This window comes from Petaurus breviceps, unplaced genomic scaffold, assembly GCF_028583685.1.
Source record: "Petaurus breviceps papuanus isolate PSGF00001 unplaced genomic scaffold, PetGlider_PUasm1.0 90594, whole genome shotgun sequence".
Lineage (NCBI taxonomy): Eukaryota > Metazoa > Chordata > Mammalia > Diprotodontia > Petauridae > Petaurus > Petaurus breviceps.
This window is the reverse complement of record NW_027187281.1, coordinates 6,638,838-6,663,546: the sequence shown is the minus strand read 5'-3', so window position 1 is coordinate 6,663,546 and position 24,709 is coordinate 6,638,838. Positions and strand designations below refer to the sequence as shown.

The following is a 24,709-nucleotide window of genomic DNA, read 5'->3' as shown; positions in this document are numbered from 1 at the left end:
AACAGATGTGGCTGAGTGTTGACTGTCGGGTGTAATTGATGGGGCAGCCTGGTAAATGAGGGGGCTCCATAATTTTGGGGGCAGCCTGGTAGCATTAATCAAAGGGACTCCATCCCGATTCCTTGGTGACATACCGCCACCCCCCCCCCCCCTTCCAAACCACAGATTCAGAACAGGAGACAGAAAATGAAAGCACAGAAAGGAAGGAACAAATAGAAAAGAGGAACACTCACAGACACTCACCTCCAGAGGATTTTTTAGATCCACTGTGAGCCAAATAAAGGCAGATCAGCGTCAGACAGACAGGCTAATCCTGGCCCATTTCAAGCTCCAGAGCCGTAGAAACAATCCAGGCGTCTGTTCCTCTGGAGAGCAGAATAGTCAGAGAGCCTAATGGTGGAGGCTGACAGCCTAGTCAAGCCCAAGTCTCCAAGGAGGTAGTCCAGGGCCCCAAAGGGGTTTCTAGGATCCCCTAGATCTCACTAGAGCTTCCAAAAATGTTGTGCAGAGAATAAGAGCAAGCTGAGACCTGGGTTCAAGGTAAATTTAGGTGTGAATTTATTGATTAAGTGTGCAACTATCTGGAGTACACACTCAAATCAGGCAGCCCTGAATTGGGGTACATACTGTGATTAGAAAGGCTAAAACCACAAAAACCACTATTGGGGAAGGGAACTAGCATAAGCAATGATGCATAGAAGCTTAGAATTACCATTGGTTAGATCTATAGCTCAGGGCTAATTTGTGCAAGGGTACAAGGGTGCAACTTTTCCTGCAATGAGGGGATCCCTCCCAGAACAGGGTGGAGGGTACAGGGTGAAAGAGACAGGCTAGGGTTATGTTCTGGGTACAGGATGGAGGGAGTTGGCTGATGAGGACAGGCTAGGGGTCATGTTCTGGGTCAAGGGTGTGGGGACCCTGCTTGGTCAGCAGAAACAGAACACGGTGATCTGTCCTTAAGATAAACTTGTGCCATAACCCCAGGACTACACCTTGGGCAATACCCAAGACTATGCCTTAAGCTGTTTCAAGCTATTATAGGGTATAGGATGGAGACAAAGACAAATATATAAAGGGGCTTAATGGTGGGCTTCAAATAAGGAGATGGGAAATTTGGGTTTGGGCACAACAGATCTCTCAAGAAACGGCAAACACCCTCCCACCCACCCCCTCCTCCCTTCACAGACCCCCGACAAATAGTCAGGGAGGAGAGAAATGATTCACAAAGGAAATAGTGAAGTTATATAACCTGAATTCAGAATTCTCTCAATACCCTTCACTGACACTTTTCTTCCATTGGCTGGAAGTCAGGTGTACAATCTAAGTGCAGCAATCTACCCCAAGTATCCAGAACAAAGAAACAAGAGACCAGCTAATGTACTTTTTTTTTTTAAGCAATTGGGGTTAAGTAACTTGCTCAAGGTTACATGGCCAGGTGTTTCTGGGTAGGTACAACAACAACAAAAAGAAAACACTTCTGTCCTTATTTGGCATATCTTATGCTGAGGTGCTTTTGAGGGGTCGCTCTGTGTTCTGAGTCCTTGGGAATCATGATTTCTGGTAAAGAGATCCTTTCTCTGATTCCATCTCCAAAACTATAAACTCCTGAGTCTTACCTTGGTTTTTCAATTCCCTCCACCTAGCCCATACAGACGATGTCCTAAAGAGAAGACACAGACATAAACATACATAAAACAAAGTTGAGGTACAAAGTACTTGCTTGGGACAGCTTTCTACCTCCTTTTTCACTTACCTGTCTGCCTTCTGATTCTGCTCAGAGCAGATTGTTTTTTCCACCACATCCAATCTTACAATTAACCTAATTCCTTCAATATATCTCTGCCTGAAAATCCTAAGAGGGTTCTTCAATCCTAATTTACTCCCTAAGATTTGTAGTTTTTAGAAGAGTAGGTACTCTAACACCTTGCCTGTTTCTTCAAGCCCTCTTACCTGGGGCTCTTAATGAAACATTTACCTGCAAGAAATTTTGAGCCGTTATTAACTCTGTGAAATTAATAAGAGTGTTGGAATGGTCAGGCTTCTGATCCCAAAGTGGACCCCATATTTTCTCAGGTGGCTCCCCACACCACTGATGGGTCATCCTTAAACACCCCAAAAACTAAATTGAAAAATAGGACTTCTTTTTGAAGCCCTCTTTGGCAGAGTCTTTCATTGGCATGTAAATTCTGCCTGTGTAAGTCTGTTCATGAGGATCACATACTGGTGAGAGTGAAAATTACAAAACCACAGCAATAAAAACAAAAAATAATAGTCACAAAACATATAAACTTACCCAGTTGCAATTTAATTACTGGCAAAAGGGAGAGTGAGATCACAGTCAGAATCCTAACAAAGGATTCTCCTTAAGGAGAACTCTCCATATGGGCCAAACATAGGAGAGTTTTTTGTTAAGAATCTAGAGTATAAGATTCTGGTCCTTTCATGGTTGCCATAACTCTGGTGATTAGAAAGGGTCCTGAAACATAATTTCTGGGTAATTAATCATTTTATTAATAAGGCCAAACACATGTCACTCAATGCTGTCCCCAAGAAAAAAATGCTTAGGACAAGACAGATTCAAAAGTGAATTCTACTAAATACTTTAAGAACAATTAATTCCTTTTTTTCCCCTGCTTTTTTGAAAGGGGGAAGGCAGGGCAATTGGGGTTAAGTGACTTGCCCAAGGTCACACAGCTAGTAAGTGTTAAGTGGCTGAGATTGGATTTGAACTTAGGTCCTCTTGACTCCAGGGCCAGTGCTCTACTCACTATGCCACCTAGTCACCCCAAGAACAATTAATTCTAATACTATATATTCAATTTGGGGAAAATGGGTGAAGAAGGATTCCTACAAAATTCCTTTTATAACACAAATATGGTGCTGATACCTAAACCAGGAAGAAGAAAAATAGAAAAAAATAGAAAATGGTTTCTTTAATTTATATTGATTCAAAAATTTTAAATAAAGTGCTAGTGTGATACAGCAATATATCACAAAGATCATACAAGTTGACTAGGTGTGACTTTTTCCAGGAATGAAGGCCTGGTTCAATATTGGGAAAACCACCAGCATAATTGAACATATTAATAAGAAAACTAACCAAAAATATCATATGATTATCTCGATAGACATAGAAAAATTTCTGGACAAGATAAAATAATCACTCTTATTAAAAGCATAGTAATAAATGGAGCTTTCCTTAAAATGATTAGTATCTGTCTAAAACCATCAGCAAGCATTATCTGTGATGGGGATGAGCTAGAAGCCTTTCCAATAAGATCAGGGTGAAACAAGGATGCTCATTATCACCACTATTTTTCAGTATTATACTAGATAGCTATAGCAATCAGAGAAGAAAAAGAAATGGAAGGAAATAGAGCAGGCAATGAGAAAACAAAAAAACTATCATATTTTTACAGATGACTTGGTGGTATGTTCAGAGAATCCTAGAGAATCAACTAAAAAACTAGTGAAAAGAATTAATAACTTCAGCAAAGTTTCAGGATATAAAATAGACCCACTTGAATTGCCAACATTTCTATATATTAGGTACTAAGTCCAGCAGCAAGAGACAGAAAGAGAAATTCCATTTAAAATAATTGCAGACAAGAGCCAAACAATTGGAAAAAAGTATTAATGGCTCACAGGTAGACTAAACTAATATAATAAAAATGACAATTCTAAAAAAATTTTTTTTAAATGACAATTCTACCTACACTATTTTGGGGAGGTGGGTAGGGGAAAAACAGGGAGAAAATTTGTAACTAAAAATCTGGAGGAAATGAATGATGCAAACCAGAAGTTAATAAAGCATTTGAAAAAAAATTAAGTCCATTCAGTAAAAGCTCCCTCTTCTTTCCTCCTTAATTCACATCATTCATATACTTCCACCGTTTCCTCATTCACTTTTGTCACATATAAATGATGGGGTATGGTCACTGGGAACTCCCTTGAACTCCTAGATGGTTAAAGTCATTGCTCTTAAGCCAGTTACTCAACTCTCTCTCCCCAAGCTCTTGGTCCTGTAAATTGGAAGTACTAGGGCCATATAAGCCCACTGGATCTTTCCCCAACCTCTCCCCCCTGTTTGCTTCTCTAGAGCAATAGCTGTCTCTTTAATCTTTCTTCCCAAACTCTCTACCTGCTCCTCTGAGTGTCCTGTACTGAACACACCACTCAGGTCTCTCTCTCTGAAGGTTCTTTCCAGGCAAGCAACAACTCTCTTGCTGCTGCTGCCATATTCACTCATCCAGTTCCTCTTCTCAAACTCTTGAGCACATAAATCGGCATTCTGACCACTCTAAATCCCAAGTGAGTCTCTCTTCTCAAATTCCTGGTCTTGGAATTCTACAGCCTGGCCAAATAAGTGCCAAATGAGTCTCTCTTCCCAAATTCTCTGTCTTATAAGTCAGCAGCTTGGCTACTTACTATAAGTCCCAAGCTGATCTGCCTTCCCAAATTCCTGGGCCATAATATCCCCACCTAGAACATGCCCCTTTGGTCTGGTCTCCACTGCTGGTATCAAACTCCTCCTCTCTCTCTGGCTGGCCACTTCCGTCATTGTTGCTCCATTCCTGGTGGCTCTGTGCTGACCCTGCTGGGCCATCATCAATGACCCAATCTCTCACTGGAACCTGAGCCCCCAGGGCTATAGCTCCTGGTGCCCTCTCTGACCCAGGTGGAAGAAGGGCTGAAGGTGCTAGGGTGTGAGTCTACACCAATTCCAAATTGACTTTTCAGATCTTTCGGAGATCATCCCAGGAGCCCCTGGCACTGGGCATCTGAGTCTCACACTACTCAGGTACAGTTGCTTTCCCAGCACCATTGGCACTGGGATATGGTGAGGCCAGGAGAGTGTCTAGCCAGCCAGAATCATTTTCAGAAACCCTCAGCTCAGGTGACATTCTTGGAGGGTCCCTGCCCTCAGGCCTAGTCAGATGGTCTCTGCCTTTGCCAGATCTGGGGCATCTTCCTAGGAGGGTGTAGCCTGCTCAGAGACAGAGACTTTGACAAACAAGATGCAGTACTGAGCTAAGGGAAAGGGGGGGCTCCTGCTCCCACACAGGCTCCAGGATAGGCAAGGATGCTTCATCCTCTGGAGTGGGAGGGAGTGGAATCTGTAGTCCAGCCAGTGGCTCCTCAGTTCCTGCTACCTCTTCTGCTTGGAGCAGTGACCGTCTTGGTGACTCCTGGCCTTTGGGCTGAAGATCTGATGGGGGACTGGAGGAAGCTGTTGGTTCTGGGAGACCCCACAGTGAATGCTCTCCCTCTGAGTCTGGGAGGCAGCCCTGATTGTCCTGGAGCTCCAATCCTCATCAGCCTCTTCCTCTTCTCCCTCAGAGAGACCAGAACCATCAAGTTCAGTGATAGGAAAGAGTGGTGGGGACTGTAGCCACCACATGCCAAGGCCTAAAGTGGGAAAGGTCCACTCAAAGGATGGTCACTAGCTCCAACTGGACTCTGTTCCCACCCCCAAAGGGCTGTTCCAAGACACCTTTTCCTCCCTGGCCCTGAGGCAAGGCAGCCAGAGAACCCCTTAGTGTCCTCTTATCTTGGTTGGGGACCAAAGCACACTTTCTGAGAAGCTCAGTTGTTCTAGATGTGGGAGCTGAAAATTTAATTTTCTACTCTCCTCCTTTTTCTCCAGGGGAAATGTTTTAGAGTGTTCCTAAAACTGACTCCCTGAAAGTGGAACCTGGGGAGATTTAACCTGGAAATGCTCTGGACTGAAGAACCCTGGGACCTCTGGGGTGGCAGAATTCTTCTCTGGGGAGAGGACTAATCTGGGAGACCGAAAGGCTTTCCCTGATGGGAAGGATCGGCTGAATGATTTCAGGGGTTCAGGTGATTTCTCTGTGGGGAGGGCTGAATTTTGGGATGTGATAAATCCCTCAGTAAAAGGGACTGGGCTCTTGAATCCTGTTCATCACAGGACTAGGGGAGTCAATCACTAGGCATGGGACTAGAGGGCACTGGAGAAGGAACATGGTGTGGATGGGCTGAAGACTTGGAAACTTCATGGGGTAACATTGTGCTTGCTAGGTCTCCGTTGAATGCCAGGTCTCCGTTGGATGGCTGGGTCTGAGGAGACAAGCCTCTCCTCAAGCATCCTGCCAGATACTTCAGGCCAGTCCTCTTGGGGTTCTGCAGGGAACTGCCTATCTGAACTCTGGCCTCCTTCTCCCTCCCCCTCCTCAGGCTTTGCCTCTTATTCCTGGGACAGATCCCCAGAGATGCTCTGTGTCAATGTCTCCTCATCCCTGGACTCTGCAGTGGCCCATAGGCCTTAGGGCTAAGCGGGAGCTGCCATAGTGGCTGTAAGTGAGACAGCAGCCCCAAAAGTGGTCAGGGCTGAAGGGGCCCTTTCTTTGTAAATGCTCCATTTTGGCCAGGATCTCTTACACAGTGCTAGTAGAGAATCAATGGAACAAAGGGCAAAAAGGAGCCAGAGCCTTCCAAACCCCAGAGGGACTGAGCATTGAGTGGAGGGGTGGCAAGGGGGCCCTCATCCTTGCTGGCCTCCCTAGGGCTAACTCTGGTGGATGGGGCATCAGGGACTGGCCCAGGAGAGAAGACCAAGGGGTGCTTGCTGCCACCATAGGGCTGTGGTCCTGCCAGCATGTTCATTTTCCTAGCAGAAAGTAGTTCAGTCAATGGTCCTGGCAGGGGGAATTCTTGGTGACACCAGCAGGCTGGATTTGACGGGCAGAGCTAGCTTGGCAAGCAGAGTCCAGGGCTCGGGCTTGGCCTTGACTAGAGGTTTGGCCCTTGAATCCCCTAACTCAGGGCCATCCGGCAGTGGCTTCTCCTCCATCTCTTAGGGTGGCGGGGGAAGCCATGAGGGAGCATTTCCTGAGAGTGGGTAATTTAATCACATGCAGCAGACTCTGATTGGGAGGGGAAGGGAATCTAATCTACTGGCACTGTTGTGCCCAAACCTGAATCACCCATCTCCTGATTTGAAGCCCACCATTAAGCCCCTGGATATATTTGTCTTTGTCTCTATCCTGTACTTGAATAGCTTGAAACAGCTTAAGGCATAGTTCTTGGGTATTGCCTAAGGCATAGTCCCAGGGTTATGGCACAAGTTTATCTTAAGAAGAGACCATCCTGTTCTGTTCCTGCTGACCAAGCAGGGTCCCCACACCTTGTACCCTTCTGTCCCCATTCACCCTTTACCCTCCACCCTGTTCTGGGAAGGAACTCCTACAGGTGAGATTTGTGGATCCTCATCAGGGCCACTTGTATATGGGGAGAGTAAATTTATGACATCTTTTGTCTTTTGTTGCCCTGTGCTAGACTTTTTTTTTGAGACAATTAGGACTAAGTGACTTGCCCAGGGTCACAGCTAGTAAGAGTCTAAGGTCAGATGTGAACTCAGACCCTCCTGAATCCAGTACTCTATTCACTCTTCCACCTAACTGCCCCTCCCAGACTTTCTTTTGAGATTTATTCTTGCCTTCTGCTGTGTGTGACTTGTGCTTCCTGGGGAAAAGGGGACAGGAGTCACTCCTGAGTGATGAGATGTTTGCCTACAGGATTTGGCCTAAAGCAATGGGGAGGGCTCTGTGTACTGATGCTGGGTAGAATGAGTTCATGTGTTGGACTCCTGACCTGTCAGTTTGGCTTAGTCACATATGCAAGCAGCAATAGCTGTAATGAGAGGCACTAAAATCAATCAATAAACATTTATTAAGTGCCTACTATATGCCAGGCACTATGCTAGGAGTTCAAATGCTGGATGCATTCAGAGTCCTATGGAGCTGACTTTAGCAGAATCCCATTCATTCTTATGAGCTTTTTAATGCTTGACAATACTTCTTCATTTTTTTATTGTGATAGAAAATATCTGAATGGTTTTTATCACACAATGGGATAACTATGTAGAGACCAGGAGACCTCTTGCTTGAGGACCTTTTGGCCAGCACAATACCAGAACTGCCCAAGCATCTCCTCAAATCTTAGAAGCTTGTGTCCAAAAACTAGTTTTCCCAAACTGAGATATGGGTAGAAAGAGAGGAGAGAAAGGAAGCAGAGAGGGAGGAGAGATGGAGGAAAAAGTAAAGAAGAAAAGAGTGATGAAAGTCCCTAGGATAAGGCAAGGAGAAGGAGGGGGAAAGGCATTTTATGAGCTTATAGATGATCTCACAGACTCCCTTAGGGGAATCTATTTATGAACTTCACTGACCTTATTCTTCTCCCCCCCCCCCCCCCCCAATAGGACGTGCACGATGTGATTAGGATGAGGAGGTATGTGACTAGACAGCAGATAATTGTAGAAATTTGGGACATGGGGCCATGGGATTGGGGAAGAATGGGTTTGTGGGTTTGATCATAACAGAGGCAGGAAGTATGGCTTTTAGTAGCATAACAACTGATTCCCTATTTTTTTGTTATTTTTGTAGGACTTACCTAGAAGCCAATTTGAAACCTTTCTTTCCTCATATGGATACTTTTTATCTCAATGTGGCAATGGATTTTCTAAAACTCTTTCAGAGTAAGTGTCAGCCTTTTGACTAAGAATCTCTATTTGAGCTTTCCTCACAGCTGTACCAGGAGGCCCACAAGCTACCTTTAATAAGTGTGATCCTAAATACCTCTGCTTTGAAGACTCTGTAGTCCTTGTGTCCTTAACTTGTGAAACCTCCTAGTATAGATAGGGTCATTTTATTGGGCTGTTCCAGAAACTAGAATAATGTTCCTGGCCAAGGGAGAGTGTTGGAACCCAGACCTGCTCTGTGTGAACAGAAACCAAGTGAAGGGAAGAAGTAAACTCAGGGAGATTCAATGAGAGGTTTCTCCTACTGAGGCTCCCTGTTTGCATGAGATTAATCAGCTTTCTAATTGGGTAGTCATGGAGTTTCACTGCTGTGCATTTTTGCTCAGAGGCAGAAGTAAGACCGTTAGGAACAGAAGTCTGTTTCTGAGGTGAGTTGGGGACACAGGATATCTGAACATGATTGGCACAGAGAAAATGGATTGTGTCCCTTTCATTTTTATTTATTTATTTATTTTTAAAGCAATTGGGGTTAAGTAAATTGCTCAAGGTTACAGGGCCAGGTGTTTCTGGGTGGGTGCTAAGTATCTGAGCCCGGATTTGATCCCAGGTCTCCTGACTCTGGGGCCAGCGCTCTTACTCTATGCGCCACCTGGCTGCCCCTTCTGTCTCCCTTTTACAAACTCATTTCTATTTCTTGCTAAATTCCCTCATTACTGCCTGAGGGTAGAAAGTTGGGTAGAAAGATGTTTGCTAAATTTGATAAGATTTTCCCATATCTATAATATATATATATATATAAAATAAGATCTTTTGGAAGTAAAATCAAAATTAAGAAGCCTGAGACTTCAACTGGCACCGTTGTACAAATGGCTCCTCTCCTATTGGGGCTATTGTATTTGCTATGAAAAGAAAAGTGATGAGGCTTTGTTTGATACTCAGACCTTGAAGTCATAAGAACTGATGAAATTCCTCAGAAAGGTGTATGTTTCTAAGCATGCAGGTGTTTAGGGAGTACTCACTTGCACCTTAAGGACTCACTGCTCCAGTCAAAAAATAGAGAAATGAGGACAAAATTTTCTTGCAAACTTCTCTCTGGGATTAACTGATGGGTTGAAGGAATTTGGGGAAATAAAGGCTTGGGGACCTTGTTTGTCCAATTACTTTAAGATAGCTGGAAAATCTTACTGCTATACCATTCCCTAACTATATGGTTCCCTTAATTAATTACCAGTTATCTAGCCCTAGAATGAAGTTTATTAACATGGAGACTCTGCATTCTGTGTCCAGACCAGGATAGCTGGAGAAATCTGGGCAGGGCATCTCAAAGCCCAGGAAAGCAATTTTTGGCTAAAAAGTCGGTGGCCTATTTACCAGTGAGCAAATATAGGATGTGGAAGTATATTAGAGTAAAAAGGAAATGCCTGGAAGAAAGTCTGGTTCTCAGCTAGAAAATTTCATAGAAAGTTTCATAACTATAGCATAGTACATACAGATTATTCTTCTTCTGGTTACCCCAAATTTTCTGCACACCAGGGAGAAATCAGTACGCAGCCTATGCAAGGCCTCTTTGATACTCAGGAAGTGGTAATTCTTATTTTTTTACTAATACTTTTTGTCTTCTATAGCATCTGGACTGCCACAGACCTGCAATTCCTACAACTTTTCTGAAGGAAAAAGGAGCACTATCACTTTTGTACCTGATTCCTCAGGAAAGACATATCCTGTTTATACTACTGGCAATCTTCAAGCTGACTCCGTTAGAGTGAAAGTGTTCATACCGAGAACTTCAAGAACAACCCCCACTTTCTGGACTGCCATTTTTGAAGGATAAATCATCTTCCAATATTCATTGCCTCAGTTAGAAATACAGTACATTTAAATGGCAGTCAACACAGGTTGGAGTATTTCTGGATGGTTCTGAAAACATTTTATTTCATAATCTTTGCATCTTGTCAAATCCTTATGTTTATCCCATTCTTATTTGGTCAGTCATAAAATGAAAAACCTAGAGCAAGAGTTCTTTATTCTTGTATATGTAGATTTCCACCCTCCCCCCAACAAAAGTTCAGTGTGTAAATATTCAATCTGTAAACCTAAAAAATAGCATTCTAATTTCAAAATAGTGTTATTATTTTTTATAATTGAATCTACTTACATTAGTCTATGAAGGAGTCTTCAGGTATCACCAAATGGTCATAGGTGTTTATGACATACAAAAAAAGGTTAAAGGTTGCTCTAAATCCTTAGAGCCTGGAAAAATGTAGTGGAGGCTCTTAATTAGTTTTTTGGTATTTATGGGAATTGATTCAATATCAATTTGGTGTTTGTCCACAATATTTGCTTCACTAAATGAAATCCCAGATTATTTTATTTGCTATAAAAGGATGTAAAAGTAGGTATGACTTGATTACTGGCACTGTTTGAACATTTATCTTCTTAGAGAAATCATATTGATAAATATGATTACTGAATAGTAATACCTCTAATATTCAAGGATCTGACTTTATTTGGTCCCAGTGAAGTGTTAATTATTAGGCCACTAGGTGGCTTTGTGGATAGGGCCTTGGACTTGGATTCAGGAAAACGAGCTCAAATCCTTACCTTGGACAATCACTAGGTATTTGATTTTGGGCAAGTCATTTAATTTCTGTCAGACTCAGTCTCCTCATCTGTAAATGGGGATAATAGCACCTACCTCACAGAGATGTTGTGAAGATAGGGATAATGTAGAAAGCACTTTGTAAACCTTAAATTATTGTATTAATGTTAGAAACTATTAGCTAATATTATTAATTCACTCTAGAACAGCATTTCAACTGACCGATTAGAAATAGGTCAACTACTTGAGGCAGACACGTGTTAACAAATGGAGACCCAAACTGGGAGCTGAAAGGTCTGAATCTATCCCCTAAAGTCAACATTGTGCAGATAGCACAATCCAGGCTAAATCTCAGGTCCTGATGTTCTACTCTTATATCTCTGTGAAGGCAAAGACTTTAATCTCCATCTCCTGTGCTTCCTTGCCCTTACATAATAGGAAATATATTTGTGATAACAACTCTTTGACTTGAAAATGGAGATGATATCCCCTGCTGTCTACTTCAGAGGGCTGTGGGAGGAAATAACTATATTAAACACATAGGAGGTAGCTTAATGTTTGTATCTGAGATCTTAAAGTGCTAGAGAAATGAGAAAATCAAAGCTTCTTCTCCTTTTGTTCAAATGACTAATTCAATGTCAGCTGTGTAGAATGGTGATTAAAAGATTCCTGCAGGTTTGTTCTTTGTGTTATGCTTTGTGTTGTGCTAGGCTCCCGCTCCCCTCCCCCATCCTCTTCTATATTTTAGGAACAATATAACTATCCCAAGCAATGCAAAAACAATTAATCTTATCTTCAATTTTAATAGCTTCTGCAGATGGGAAAGTTTTGCCATCTATTTTATCGACCCAAGAGCTCCTAAGAAGAAAATAAGATGGGTCAAGTCCTACCCCAGACATCAATCTCACAGCCCCAGGCTAGAGATGAGACAGTATCTGTCTCTTCTCCATTCACGCAGCACCAACCTAAATTGTTCTCTCCTGTTCAGTCTCTCCTTTTGAGAATCTACCATACTTTCTTATAATCCATGATGAAAATTTTGGTAGTTAGCAAAGTTGAGGACCTTATAATGTTCCAGCTTCGGGTGCTTAGGAACAAAAAGACATCACTGTGTTAGAGTCAAGTTTCAGAGTGTCCAATTGTGGTTGATCAGACCAATAGGAGCTTACCACAGGTCAGGCACAAATAGTCCATGTGAACATTTGGGGGTAGATTCTCTAAATTTGGGCATCTTGCATTTCATTTGAGCTACTTCAATTCTGCTGCAAGGAACACAGCACCTTCTTTTAGGGCACACCATGCCAGGCAGCCATGTGCCTATGACTTTCACGTCTCACAATCCTAAATTTCTTCATGGAGATCTTGAGTATGTCCTTATATCACTTCTTCTAACTTCCATGTGTGCACTTGTTTTGTGTGAGTTCTTCTTTTAGGGAAACATGTTTTTGGCGTTCAAACAACATGGCTAACCCATCAGAATTGTGTTCTATGCAGTGGAGTTTAAATCCTTGGCAGTTCAGCTCAAGAAAGGACCTCATTGTCTGGTACCTTATCATGCCAGGTGGTCTTTATAATCTTTTTAAGACAATTTGAATGGAATTAATTCAATTTTCTGGCATTGTGCTGGTATACTGTCCATGTATCACAGGCATTACAACAATGAGGTCAGCACAACAGCTCTGTAGACCTTCAATTTGCTAACCAGTTTAATACCTCTCCTTTCCCATACTTTCTTTTGGAGCATCCCCAAAACTGGTCTAGTTACAGCAATGCATGCCAGAACTTCATTGTCAATCTGTACATCCGTGGAAAGTACCCTGCCATAGTAAGTGAACTTATCCACAGAATTCAATACTCCTCCATTTGCTATAATCAATGATTCCAGCTATAGATGGTGTGGTGCAGGCTGGTGGAGAAACTGTTTTCTTGGAATTAATTTAGGCCCAAATTAGTACAAACTGCAGAGAATCGTTCCATACTGTTGCATCTCAGCTTCCAATCATGCACCGACTCTCTCTCCACTTTAGTCTTGACTTTTAGTCTTTTCAAGTTAAATAATTTATCATCAGTGTGGTAGTTGACCTTGATGCTGTGGTCATCCCCATTGAAAGCAATGGACAGCATTGCTGGAAACATCATGCTAAAAGCCATGAGAGCAAGCACACAGCCTTACTCTGCTCTGTTGGTGACTGCAAAAGCACAAGAGCATTGTCCATATTCCAGAACCCATGCAAGTTTGCCATCGTGAAACTGACATACACTTCTGATTTTCTGGACCACCATATTTTGACATAATTTCCAAAATCCCTCACAAATGACAGTATCAAAGACCTTGCTCAGATCAATAAACATTCTGTACAAACCTCTGTTCTGCTCCTGCTATTTCTCCTGACATTGCTGGGTAGCAGACGCCATATCAGCCTTTTCTGAAGCCATACTGGTTCTCAAGCAAATGACCATCTTCCAGATGCAGGATCAGCCTATTAAGGAAGACTCTGGCAAGAATTTTGCCAGAAATAAATGAGAGAGTCACCTCCCTTACCATACCACTTGACTATAACAAGACACTCTTTCTAGAGATGGATAATGGAGGAATCCTTGAACTCCTGGGAGATAGCCTCCTCTTGCCATATAACCCAGCAAATTTTAAAAAGTTTTTGTATGAGTAATGGATACCCCCCCCCCCCCCCCCCCACCTTGTAAATCTCAGCTGGAATAGAAACAGCACCAGGTATTTTGCCACAGGAGAAGAGCCTAATGGCCCTCAGAAACTTTTCTTCAGTTGGAAATTTGGTTAGAGAGGATTTCAAACTGAGGCAAACAGTCAGTGGTTTTAGCATTGACCGATGAAAGTCTGTGGAAAGCACTATAGTAGTTTTCACCCATCTCTCCAGGATTATGTTTTTATCTCAAATCAATGTGGCTCCATCAACACTGAGTATTTGAAATGCACCATATATGTCTATACTTTTTAACAATTTCAGCAAACTGTATCCCCATCACCCCAAAAAACCTTCATGGCTTAAATGTATGAAATTGTAAGGGCAACCACACTGGCCTACCCAGGATGGCTGCTATCTCAGGTTCTTAGATCTGCTTTACTAGGAAAGATACCTGTTCAAGGGGTCAATAATCTTTATTTATTATCACATGCATTAGTCCAAAGTAAAAGTCATCACCCTGAACTTCAGAGAAAATCTAAAGAAAGAAAACAGAAAATAGGAGCAGAGAAATGGAAACCACAGACAGGGCTTCTAACTGTCTGAGAAATTAGCATAAATGAACAGACAGATTCAACTGACCACAGCAATAGTTACCAGAGAGAGAAGCACCAACAATCTGGGTTTTTCAAAGTGGGGACAGATGAGGGACTCCTTGATGCCTACCAAGAGTCTCATCTGGTCATATCATAAGAACACTTCCAATGAGTGTGGCCCAAAGCAAAGTGCTAACCTTAGAGTACATATACCCTTTTTAGAGCCAGAGGGTATCATGACCCTCCTGACTCAGTGCCTAATTAGAAATTAACAGAAAATGTGAAAGAATTCCTACAAGCAAGCCTCCCCCAAGCAAGCTTCCTTTAATGGGTTCCACATGAGGCCTATTAACGGGACAGGAAGATCTTATATCCCATTAACATTACAGAAATCCATCTGAGAAGGAGTAGGGTACATGATAGAATGATACATGAAAAGTTTGCACATGTGCTGGTAAATGTTTTAACAATTGACTCTGGCAAAATATATATGCAAGACACTTTTAAATCTAAACTACCTTAGTAACATTTTCTCCATTACTTTTCTAAGTCTAGACAATCAACATAGCAGTCAATCAAGTTCCAGCTGATAGTATTTGAAGAGTTCTGAGGTATAAATGCTCACACTGAACATTTAATAGTTGGCTTTCACAAGCTAGTACAAAGCTCTCTCCAGCACACCTTGAGTACTTTGGTTGGGTGTCAGGAATAGGGGAGGGCAACAATGAGGAAGACCTCATTGGTTTGAATTGAATAAGTTTTTATTTTTAATCCCCTATAGTGCCCAGTACAGTGTGAGACAAACATAGAAACATAAGTATTTATTGCAGTGGAGAAAATGGTATATACAAGGAGAAACACATGTTGGGACTTGACCAATGTGGGTATTTGTTTTGCTAGACTATTCATACTTGTTACATGCATTTTCCTTCCCCTTCCCCTTAACCTTCCTCCTTTCATTTCTCTTTCCCTTTTCCTTTTCCCTTTCCTTTCTCCTCTCCTCTCCTCTTCTTTCCTTCCTTTTTCCTTTCCTTTCCTTTTCGTTAACGCCACCTCTCATTGATTGACCAATAGTAGGCCCAGTCTAAGCCCCATTTAGTAGTTATTATTTGGGTACTGTTGGCTCAGAGTGAATAGAAATAACAATTGCTTCTATTTTGCCCAGAAACCCTCAGAGTCTTCCCCTTCCAGACGGATTTTTCTTTATGAGGTACAAGAGGCCATTCTTTGTCTCACTTCTTACCTAGCCTAAATCACTGAGTGGGTATTGTCTCAGTCAAACTGAGACCTGGGAAAGCCCTTAGCTTAAAAAGACCAAGGTCTCCCACTGCATTCAGAACCATCTCCAGCCATCCTGATGTGTTTCCGGCCACTGGACCTACTTGGCTCCAGAGCAGAAAGTGAGGCTGCTGACTTTGCACAGCCCTCCTTCACTTAAATCTAGCTCACTTGCAAGCTGAGGCATCACCTTCCTGATGCCACTGTCCTATTTGAGAATGAAGAACAAAAGCAACCACAGCAGCAACAACTTTATAGGTGGGGAAACTGAGAGCAAAGAGAGATCAATGACCTGCCCAGGTTCACACAGGTAAGTGTATGAGGCCAGATTTTAACTCAAGAACATGTCTTCCTGACTCTAGGCCCAGAAGTCGATAGACATCTGTGCCACATACTTGTCCTGTATTTGACTGTCTTAAAAACCCCAAAAAGTTAAAGTTGGAAAAGCTCTCATATATCATGTATACCTATAGAACCTCTGATTTTATTTTAAATTTATTTACTTTAGTTTACAACATTTAGTTCTACAATCCTTTGAGTTCCAAATCTCAGCTCCTCCTTCTCCTGTGCCCCCCCACTGTGGCATGAAATCCCATATAGGTTCTACAAATACCTTCACATTAAACATTAGTCAAGTTGTAAAGGATTATGACCAATGGAGTGAACATCAGGAAAGAAGGAACAAAACAAACACAAAAGAGAGAGCAAGTAGTTTGCTTCCATCTGCATTCAGTCTCTGTAGTTCTTTTCTGTGGGTATGGATATCTCTTTCCATCCTGAGTTGTTGAGGACCATGGGCCAGGCAGACTCTGACCCTGAGGGCTGAATAAGCCCCCTCAGGTAAAGGGCTTGCTGCCTGGCCCAGATCAGTTCTAGCACAGCAGGTGTGAGGATTGGATGGATCCTCCAGATAAGCTTGGTCTTTTTGCCCCAGGCCTAAGAGCCCTGTAGGACTAAGAGGACTGTAGTGCAATGTCCACAGGGAAAAGCCATTAGGAAGTGTCCTCCAAGAGGCTTGCCCTCAAGACAATACAGGAGACTCTATTTTCCACCATTCTTTGAGTCCCTGTCTCTCTTTTAGCTCACCCGCTTTCAGAGTCTCTGGGTGGATAACTCTCTTGACCCTGCTGGGTGATAGCAGGACCCCCACATTGTCTCAGCCCTGCTGCAGGACGGCAGGGCTCCCTGCCTTGGCCTACCACACTGAGTCTTTTGGAGTTGTCTTATAACCTTGCATTGCTCAGAGGAGCCCAGTCTATCAAAGTTAGCCATCACAGATATGATGTGTCTATAACTGTCTACAAAGTTCTCCTGATCCTGCTCTCCTCACTCAGCATCAGTTTATTTAAGTCTCTCTAGGTTAGAAAGTCTTTCTGCTCTCTATTTCTAATAGAAAAATAGCATTTTATTATATTCATATGCCGCAACTTGTTTAGCCATTCCCCAATTGATAGGCACCCCCTTGATTTCCAATTTTTTGCCACCACAAAAAGAGCTGCTAAAAATATTTTCATAGATCTTCTTGAAAATGTTATTGCTGGGTCAAACGGTATCCAGTTTCTTATAACCTTTTGTGCATAGTTCCAGATTGCTCTCCAGAATGGTTGGATCAGTTCACAACTCCACCAACAATGCATTAGTGTTCAAATTTTTCTACATCCTCTCCAACATTTATCATTTTTCTGTTTTGTATCTTAGTCAATCTGACTAGTGACACTAGGTCCCTCAGAGTTTTGATTTGGATATCTCTAATCAATAGTGATCTAGAGCATTTTTTTCATATGCTTATATATATCTTTATTTTCTTCCTCTGAAAACTGCCTATTCATATCTTTTGACCATTTGTCAATTGGGGGATGACATATCCTTATCAATTTGACTTAGTTCTCTGTATGTTTTAGAAATGAGGCCTTTATCAGATATTGGTTGTAAAAATTCTTTCCCTGTTTTCCACTCCTCTCCTAATCTTGGTTACATTGGCTTTATTTGTACAAAAAACTTTTCAGTTTAATCTATTCAGAGTTATTTATTTTGCATTTCATAATGATCTCTATCTCTTATTTGGACATAAATTCTTCCCATAAATTCTACTCCATAAATCTGACAGGTAAACTGTTCCCTGCCCTCCCAGATTGTTTATAGTATAAGCCTTTATACCTACATTGTGCACCCATTTAGACTTGATTTTGGTATATGGTGTAAGATATTGGTCTATGGCCAGTTTCTGCCATACTATTTTCCAGTTTTCCCATCAGTTTTTGTCAAATGGTGAGTTCTCATCCCAGAAGCTGGAGTCTTTGGGTTTATCAAACTGTAGATTACTATAGTCATTGATTGCTATCTCATGTACCTAATTTATTCCACTGATCCACTACACTATTCCTCAGTTACTACCAAGGAATTTTGATGACTGCTGCTTTATAACACAATTTAAAATCTGGTATGGCTAGGCCACCTTCCTAGCATTTCTTTTCATTAATTCCCTTGATATTCTGTACGTTTTGTTCTCCCAGATGGATTTTCTTACTGTTTTTCTAGCTCTATAAAATACTTTTGGGTAAGATCCTCTGATTTTAGAGGAGAAAACTGAGGGCAGAGAGTCTATGTAATTTCTCCATGGACATACCACAAGTTGGGATGGGAATCCAAGGCTGGTTATTCTTACTTAGCCCAGTCCTCTTTGCCTTATAGTAAGCTGAGCAGGCAGACGAGGGGAGATTTGAGCTCATGATGTCACCCTATGTATATCACCTAACTAATACTTAGGACTCTGTAATGTTCAGAAAAATATCTGAGAAAAGTATTCAGCTAATATGGGATGGCCTAAAGAGGAAAAGGCAGCTAGGTAATGCAGTTGGATAGAACAGTAGGTTTGCAATCAGAAAAATTCTTCTTCATGATTTCTAATCCAATCTCAGACAATTACTAGTTGTGTGATCCTGGGTAAGTCACTTAACCCTGTTTATCTCAGTTTCCTCATCTGTAAAATAATCTAGAGAAGGAAATTGCAAACCACTCTGGTATTTTTGCTAAGGAAAACTCAAAGACTACCCTGCAACCAAATAAAGGTAGATCCCAGATGGTGAAAATTGGAGCATATATTCAGTAATTATATGTATCAAGCTGCCTTCTCCATGAATTGAGTTCCCAAAAAGTGATTGTAATCAGCTCATCAGTAATTTGAAAAGAACTTTCCACCAAGTTGGTCTTAACAGGACATGAAGAATTCACTGGTCCCGATACCTATTCAGTGACCTTTCTGGGTATGTGTAGGAATACGGGGGTCCCATTTATGCCAGGTTAAGAACCTTTGCTTTAGTTTTATAATCTTATGACTGACCAAATATGAAAGCAATAGATGTGCGTATTTGACAATATGATAAGTTTATTAAGTACAATAGATTCAACACCATCCAGAACTGCTTCAACTTCTGTGCACAGGTATTTACTCATAGTCCTTTCTATTGGAGGTAAAGAGGTTTGCTAGATGATTTATACTTCTAAATGACATTCCTGAAAGTGGTGACAGGTTCTAAGTCATCCTTTGCAACAACTTTATTCCAGGGATAAGTCTGCATAAAGAAATTTCTTCCTCTGATGTCCTCAGCTTGAACACTACCAAATATATAAACAAGATATGGCTTCCCTGAGAAGTCAGGGACAATTCTGATTGCCTTCTTTTTCCTTTCAGACAAGTTGTAGAAATTGCATCCCTTTAACAGCTCACATCCTATAAAAAGGGAAAGAGTTAGTCCAAAAGAAAGGAATTTCAGTATCCCGAGTGAGAGAGGCCTTACTTGGATGCTATACAGTTCTTTCCCTGGGTAACCAGAAAATCTGTTATGGTATATGAATGTAATGAACCACTCTTGTACAAGAGAAAATGATGAACAGGAAGATTGCAGAAAAACTGGGAAAGACTTATCAGAACTGATGCAAAGTGGAATGAACAGAACCAGGAGAACATTGCATACAATAACAGCAATGTTGTGTTAATGGCAATACTATGATCCAAGACAATCCCAAAGGACTCATGATGGGGAAATACTATCTGCATTCAGAGAAGGAATTGTTGGAGTCTGAATGATGATTGAAGCATTTTGTGTGGGTTTTTTTCCCTTTTGATCTGTTTATTTCACAACATGACTGATATGGAAATATGTGTTGTATGTTTGCACATAAAAACCCCCTATGAAATTGCTTAATTTTTAGAAGAGGGGAGGTAAGAGAGGAAGGTAGAAGAATCTGGAACTCAAAATTATGTAAAAAAAAAAAGAGAAAGAAATTTTAAACTTGTCTATTTAAAAAAAAAACTCTTTTCCTCACAATGCTGTCATGTCTCCCTATTTCTTGTATAACTGATACTTCTTAGCCAAAATTTACCCTTTTCCATAAACTGGAACCAATTTGCCTTCAGAGAAGGCTCTCCAATGTTCAGGCCATCCCTGTAGTCAGCCATATTTCCTGCCTCTGTAATTTTACAGATTTCCTGCCTCTGTACCTCTGCACCTTTTGGTCATGTCACTCCCTAATGGCTGCAGTGCCATTGCAATGCCTTCATATAGTCTCCCACAATGGGCCACTCACCCTTCCTGACCCTCACAAATCTGTCTACACATGCTGAAGGAAGCATGACCTCATATTCCTTTCCCTTTCTAGACGCAGAATCAGCTAAGTTCTGGGGAAATCCTCATCCTTTGATGTTATTGCTGTTTATTAAATCTTATTTGTGTAACTCTTGCTGTATTTGTAGGAATTTCCTCACTAGGAATATAAAACAGTGATTAATTACCTGTTCTAGGAGACCTCTAACTTGCCTCTTCTGCCTAAGGATGATAATAAGAACATGCCTGCCTGACTGGTTTGCCCATGTGAGCCTGAAATACACTGTGGAAAGGTACTCTTAAGCTTCCAGTTTTTAACATAATTGCCCTCCATGTACTCTAGCATTCAGTGACAACAGTCTCCTGATTGTTCCTCAAACAGGATCCTCCATCCACAGGTTCCTTTATCACTGGAATTCCTCCAGTGCTGGGAACTCTGTCCTCATCACTGCCTGATGGATTCCCAGTTTCCTTCCAGTCCCAGCTAAAATCCTGCATTCTACAAGAAGTGCTTCCCAATCTCTTTTTATGTTAGTCCCTCCCTTCCTTCCTTCCTCCTATCACTCCTTCCTTCCTTCCTTCCATTGATTATCTTCATTTTATCTTGTATATATCCTGAAAACAGGCACATTCAATCATGTTTTCTCTTTCATTAGTGTGAGGATTCCTTGAGAGCAGGGGCCATCTTTGACCTTTTTGATTTATCCCACCATTTGTCACAGTACTTGAAACATGGGAGAAACTTGATATATGTTTACTGACTGTTACAAAGGAAGATGATGGTGGAAAGATAATCTGATTCATTATTTTCCAAGTACTCTTTCAAGGAAAATTTGCAACCATTTCACAACATTGTATTAGCAAACTCTTCACTTCTCAAAGCTTCATTTGTCCAATGATTCCTATCAGGTTAATCACGATTTTCTTTGAGCTCTCAACTTTTCTGCTTTGATTAGTGAAAGGGTCTAAGACTGGACATCAGAGATCAGAGAACTGAAACATGAAGGCAAAGACAGAGACCAGCTTCAGGTAGAGATAGCTTAAACACCCAGTACTAGGTTTCCAGTCAGGAGACATTGGTTTGATTCCAATTTCTGAACTCATTAGTGTCTTGTGATAACACACTGCCTATGAACCTCAGTTTCCTCACTTGTCAAATATGGCTAATAATGATGGGAGAATTTTTATGAAAATCATCTGGGGATTGGGTATATGCGAGACATTCTTGATGGAGACAGCCAGATACTTACAGTCTATACACAGCCCAAATCTTCTCCTTTGATAGAAGTTCCTGAACTATGTCTAACTTTCTGTGCAAGATTTCCATCTGGATCTGGATCTTCTTCTGTAAGAGAAACAGGAATAAATGATGTTAGGAAATCTCTTTCCTGTGTCTGAGTCCTATGACATAGAAGGGGTTGAGAAACTCAAGAGCCCTGACAGGCTAGTCCTGTTTCATTGATTTGTAGCAAGAGTTACAGAAGGAAAGAAGAAATACATATAAATAGTGTGTCCACATTCAGCTTTGATTAGCTTGTCGATTTCATTCAAGCAGATAACACAGAGACTCTCTTTCCTCTTCATCAGCTATGACCCTGAAGACAGAAAATGAGGCCCATAAAGAAAGCTTCTCCCATTCCTCCATTTTGGAAAAAGCATATTTCATGAAACATTATATCAAGCAAAGTAATAACTGATGATTTCCCCAATAAACTTGTGGCAGTTTCCAACAAATGTAGACACTATCAGTTGGAAGGGTGGGCTCAATGATGGGACGTCTTGTAATGATATCTAGCTTTGACATGGAGTTTTAAAATGCTTTTCATATGTCATCTTTTTGGGTCCACACAAAACCCTTATAAAGTACATGTTATTATCTGCATTAGGGAACCAAATGAGAGACCAAGTGACTTGCCCAGAATCAGCCATCTAGTTAAAATATGAGGTGGGATTCTGTTTCCAACGTTGGAAATGTATCTGTATGAGAAATTTTTGATACCCTTAATTCAAATTAATCTGTATTTATTCATTTTGTTATGATCCAATGGGTACCAGTGATTGAACAGTAGTGAATCAGGCAGAATATGATTAAGTTTAAATTGCTGTTAAAATAAGGATTATGGATGTTTAATCTGATGAGGTACAGGCTCTGGGAACATCCTTGAGCTCCCTCTTCAAATCTACCATATATTTAGGATTATATTATCACCTTGATTCATAGTTAGCAATGTAATAAACATATAATTACTTTATTACCCCCCTTCCACACTTGGTAACATGCTGTAATATGGTTTATTTGCTGATGCAATACCCCTCACTCCTATGAATCACTACTATCCATGCCCTGGTGACATTTGCTTCAAACCCACAACTTCCATGAACCCTAGGATTGTGTTGGTCAAACACTAGGGGTCTCATGACTTGTAGAAGGCCCTGAGATGTTGTTGAAAGGATCTTATGATCTTTGGAAAGCCCCTGTTCTGATTTCTAGGAGTTGATGACCTGTGGAAGGTCTCATGACCCCTGAGAATTCTGCTGACAAAGTGGTTATGATGGATGGACAGCCCTTAGCAGTGAATTGGAATGCCTCCTCCTATTTTTAGTGCTTTGGAAGGTGTATCAAAGTAGTTAGCACCCAAGGGGAACGGTGTCCAATGATGAGGGAGAAATTGGACCCAAATAATTTGGGACCCCTGGACTAAATAATAAATTGATTAATCATGCTTGGAATTCTCCATTTCTTGTGCTACAGATTGGAATTTTCTGGTCCATGCCAGCTATTAATCAACATTTATTATGTCTACTATGTGCCAGGTACTATGCTAGAAACATTACATTTGATCAGCACAATGACCCTGAGACTTAGGGATATTATTTCCTAGATTAAGCAGTTGAGGAAACTGAGGTAAACAGATGTTAAGTGACTTGCCCAGAATTAAACAACTAAATAAGTGTCTGAGGTTAAATTCCAATCAGGGATTCCTGATTTCAAATACCACTGTGCCACCTACATAATAATAACAATAACAGATAAAACATTCTGCTACAAAGGAAAAATGAACAATTTGGAGTATCTATGTTCAAATTCTACTTCTGCCACTTTCTATCTTTCTGAAGTTGATCAGCAGAAGTAGAATTTGAGCATAGATACTGACTCTAAATTGTTCATTTTTCCTTTGAATTAATCCATCTATCTTCTTTGTGAATAAGGGGACTAGAGATGGAAGTCCATGGTGGCCCCAGTCTGCCCCAAGCAAAGGATCTAAAGTTTTGGAATTACCAAGGCACTCATGCTACATAGAGGGGATTCTTTGTTGTTCACTCATTTTTCAGTTGTGTCCAACTCTTTGTGACTCCATTTGGGGTTTTCTTGGCAAAGATACTGGAGTGGTTTTTCATTTCCTTCTCCAGATCATTTTACAGATGAGGAAGCTAAGGTAAACAGGGTTTAGTGGCTTGCCAAGGTTGACAAGGCTAGTAAGTTTCTGAGGCCACATTTGAAGACAGGATGAGGAGTCTTCTAGACTTCAGCCCAGGCACTCTATCCACTGTGCCACCTAGCTCAGCTCTTTATCACTTCCTCACCAATCCCCACCTCTGGCCAGCTGCACTACTCTGCTTCCTTAGCCTAGTTGGTTACCTATCTCCATGCAGGAAATAAGATACATGGAGACCTTTGAGGGCCCCTGACATCTGTAAACCCTGTCAGGGGTGCCTATGGTTAGGCTGACAAACTATGGTGCTAGCAGCCCCCAGAGAACATGGGGTGGATAGGAGTTAGTCAGTGGTGTGTAAATGTTTCTTCCTTAATTTAAACTTGCCCCTGGACCCGGGGTTTTCATGAGGTCTTCCATTGAGGGTCTTGAACAGTGCCAACCAGGCTTAGCTTCCAAGACCAGTCTGAACTGGCTATCACAGCATAGGACCCAGCTCCTACCTAAATAACTACCATTAGGATCCCAAATGCACTATTCTTACCAATTGCACAGGCTACTGCTTCCCAGCAGACTTTCTAGGGATGGTGCCAGGGTTCTTCATGGGAAAAGGATGGGCCATACTTTCCTAGATACACAGTGTATCCAGGGAAAGAGAATTGGAGGACCCTTAGGGGTTCCATGATACCCCCAGCAATGGATTTAGAGGAAAATGTCATTATATTGTTTGAACCTAGCCCTGCTTGGCTGATTGATATACCAAACCTGTTGTTTACAGACCAAATTTGTTTAATGCTTAACTCAGGACTCCAGGTTTCACATACCAGAAACCCTTTAAAGAAGCCAGATCTAAAGATTAATTTAAGGAGCCTTCTTTCATCATACATCTCAAGCAACCCACATGTCTCATCTGGAAACTGCTTCTGTCCTGGCCAATCAGTTGTTATTTGCTTCTTTCGTTTTTTACATCTTGTATCCTTTCTCAAAGAGTACCTTGACATCAGGGAGGAGATGCCAAGACATGCAAGTGAATTGGAT

General features: G+C 41.4%; 1 pseudogene; it reads right to left on the bottom strand.

Annotated features, from left to right (window-relative positions):
* Window positions 1–3,935: 3,935 nt before the first annotated feature.
* The window catches only part of LOC138142609 (182 kDa tankyrase-1-binding protein-like), a 100,698-nt pseudogene continuing 79,924 nt past the window's right edge, over window positions 3,936–24,709 (bottom strand).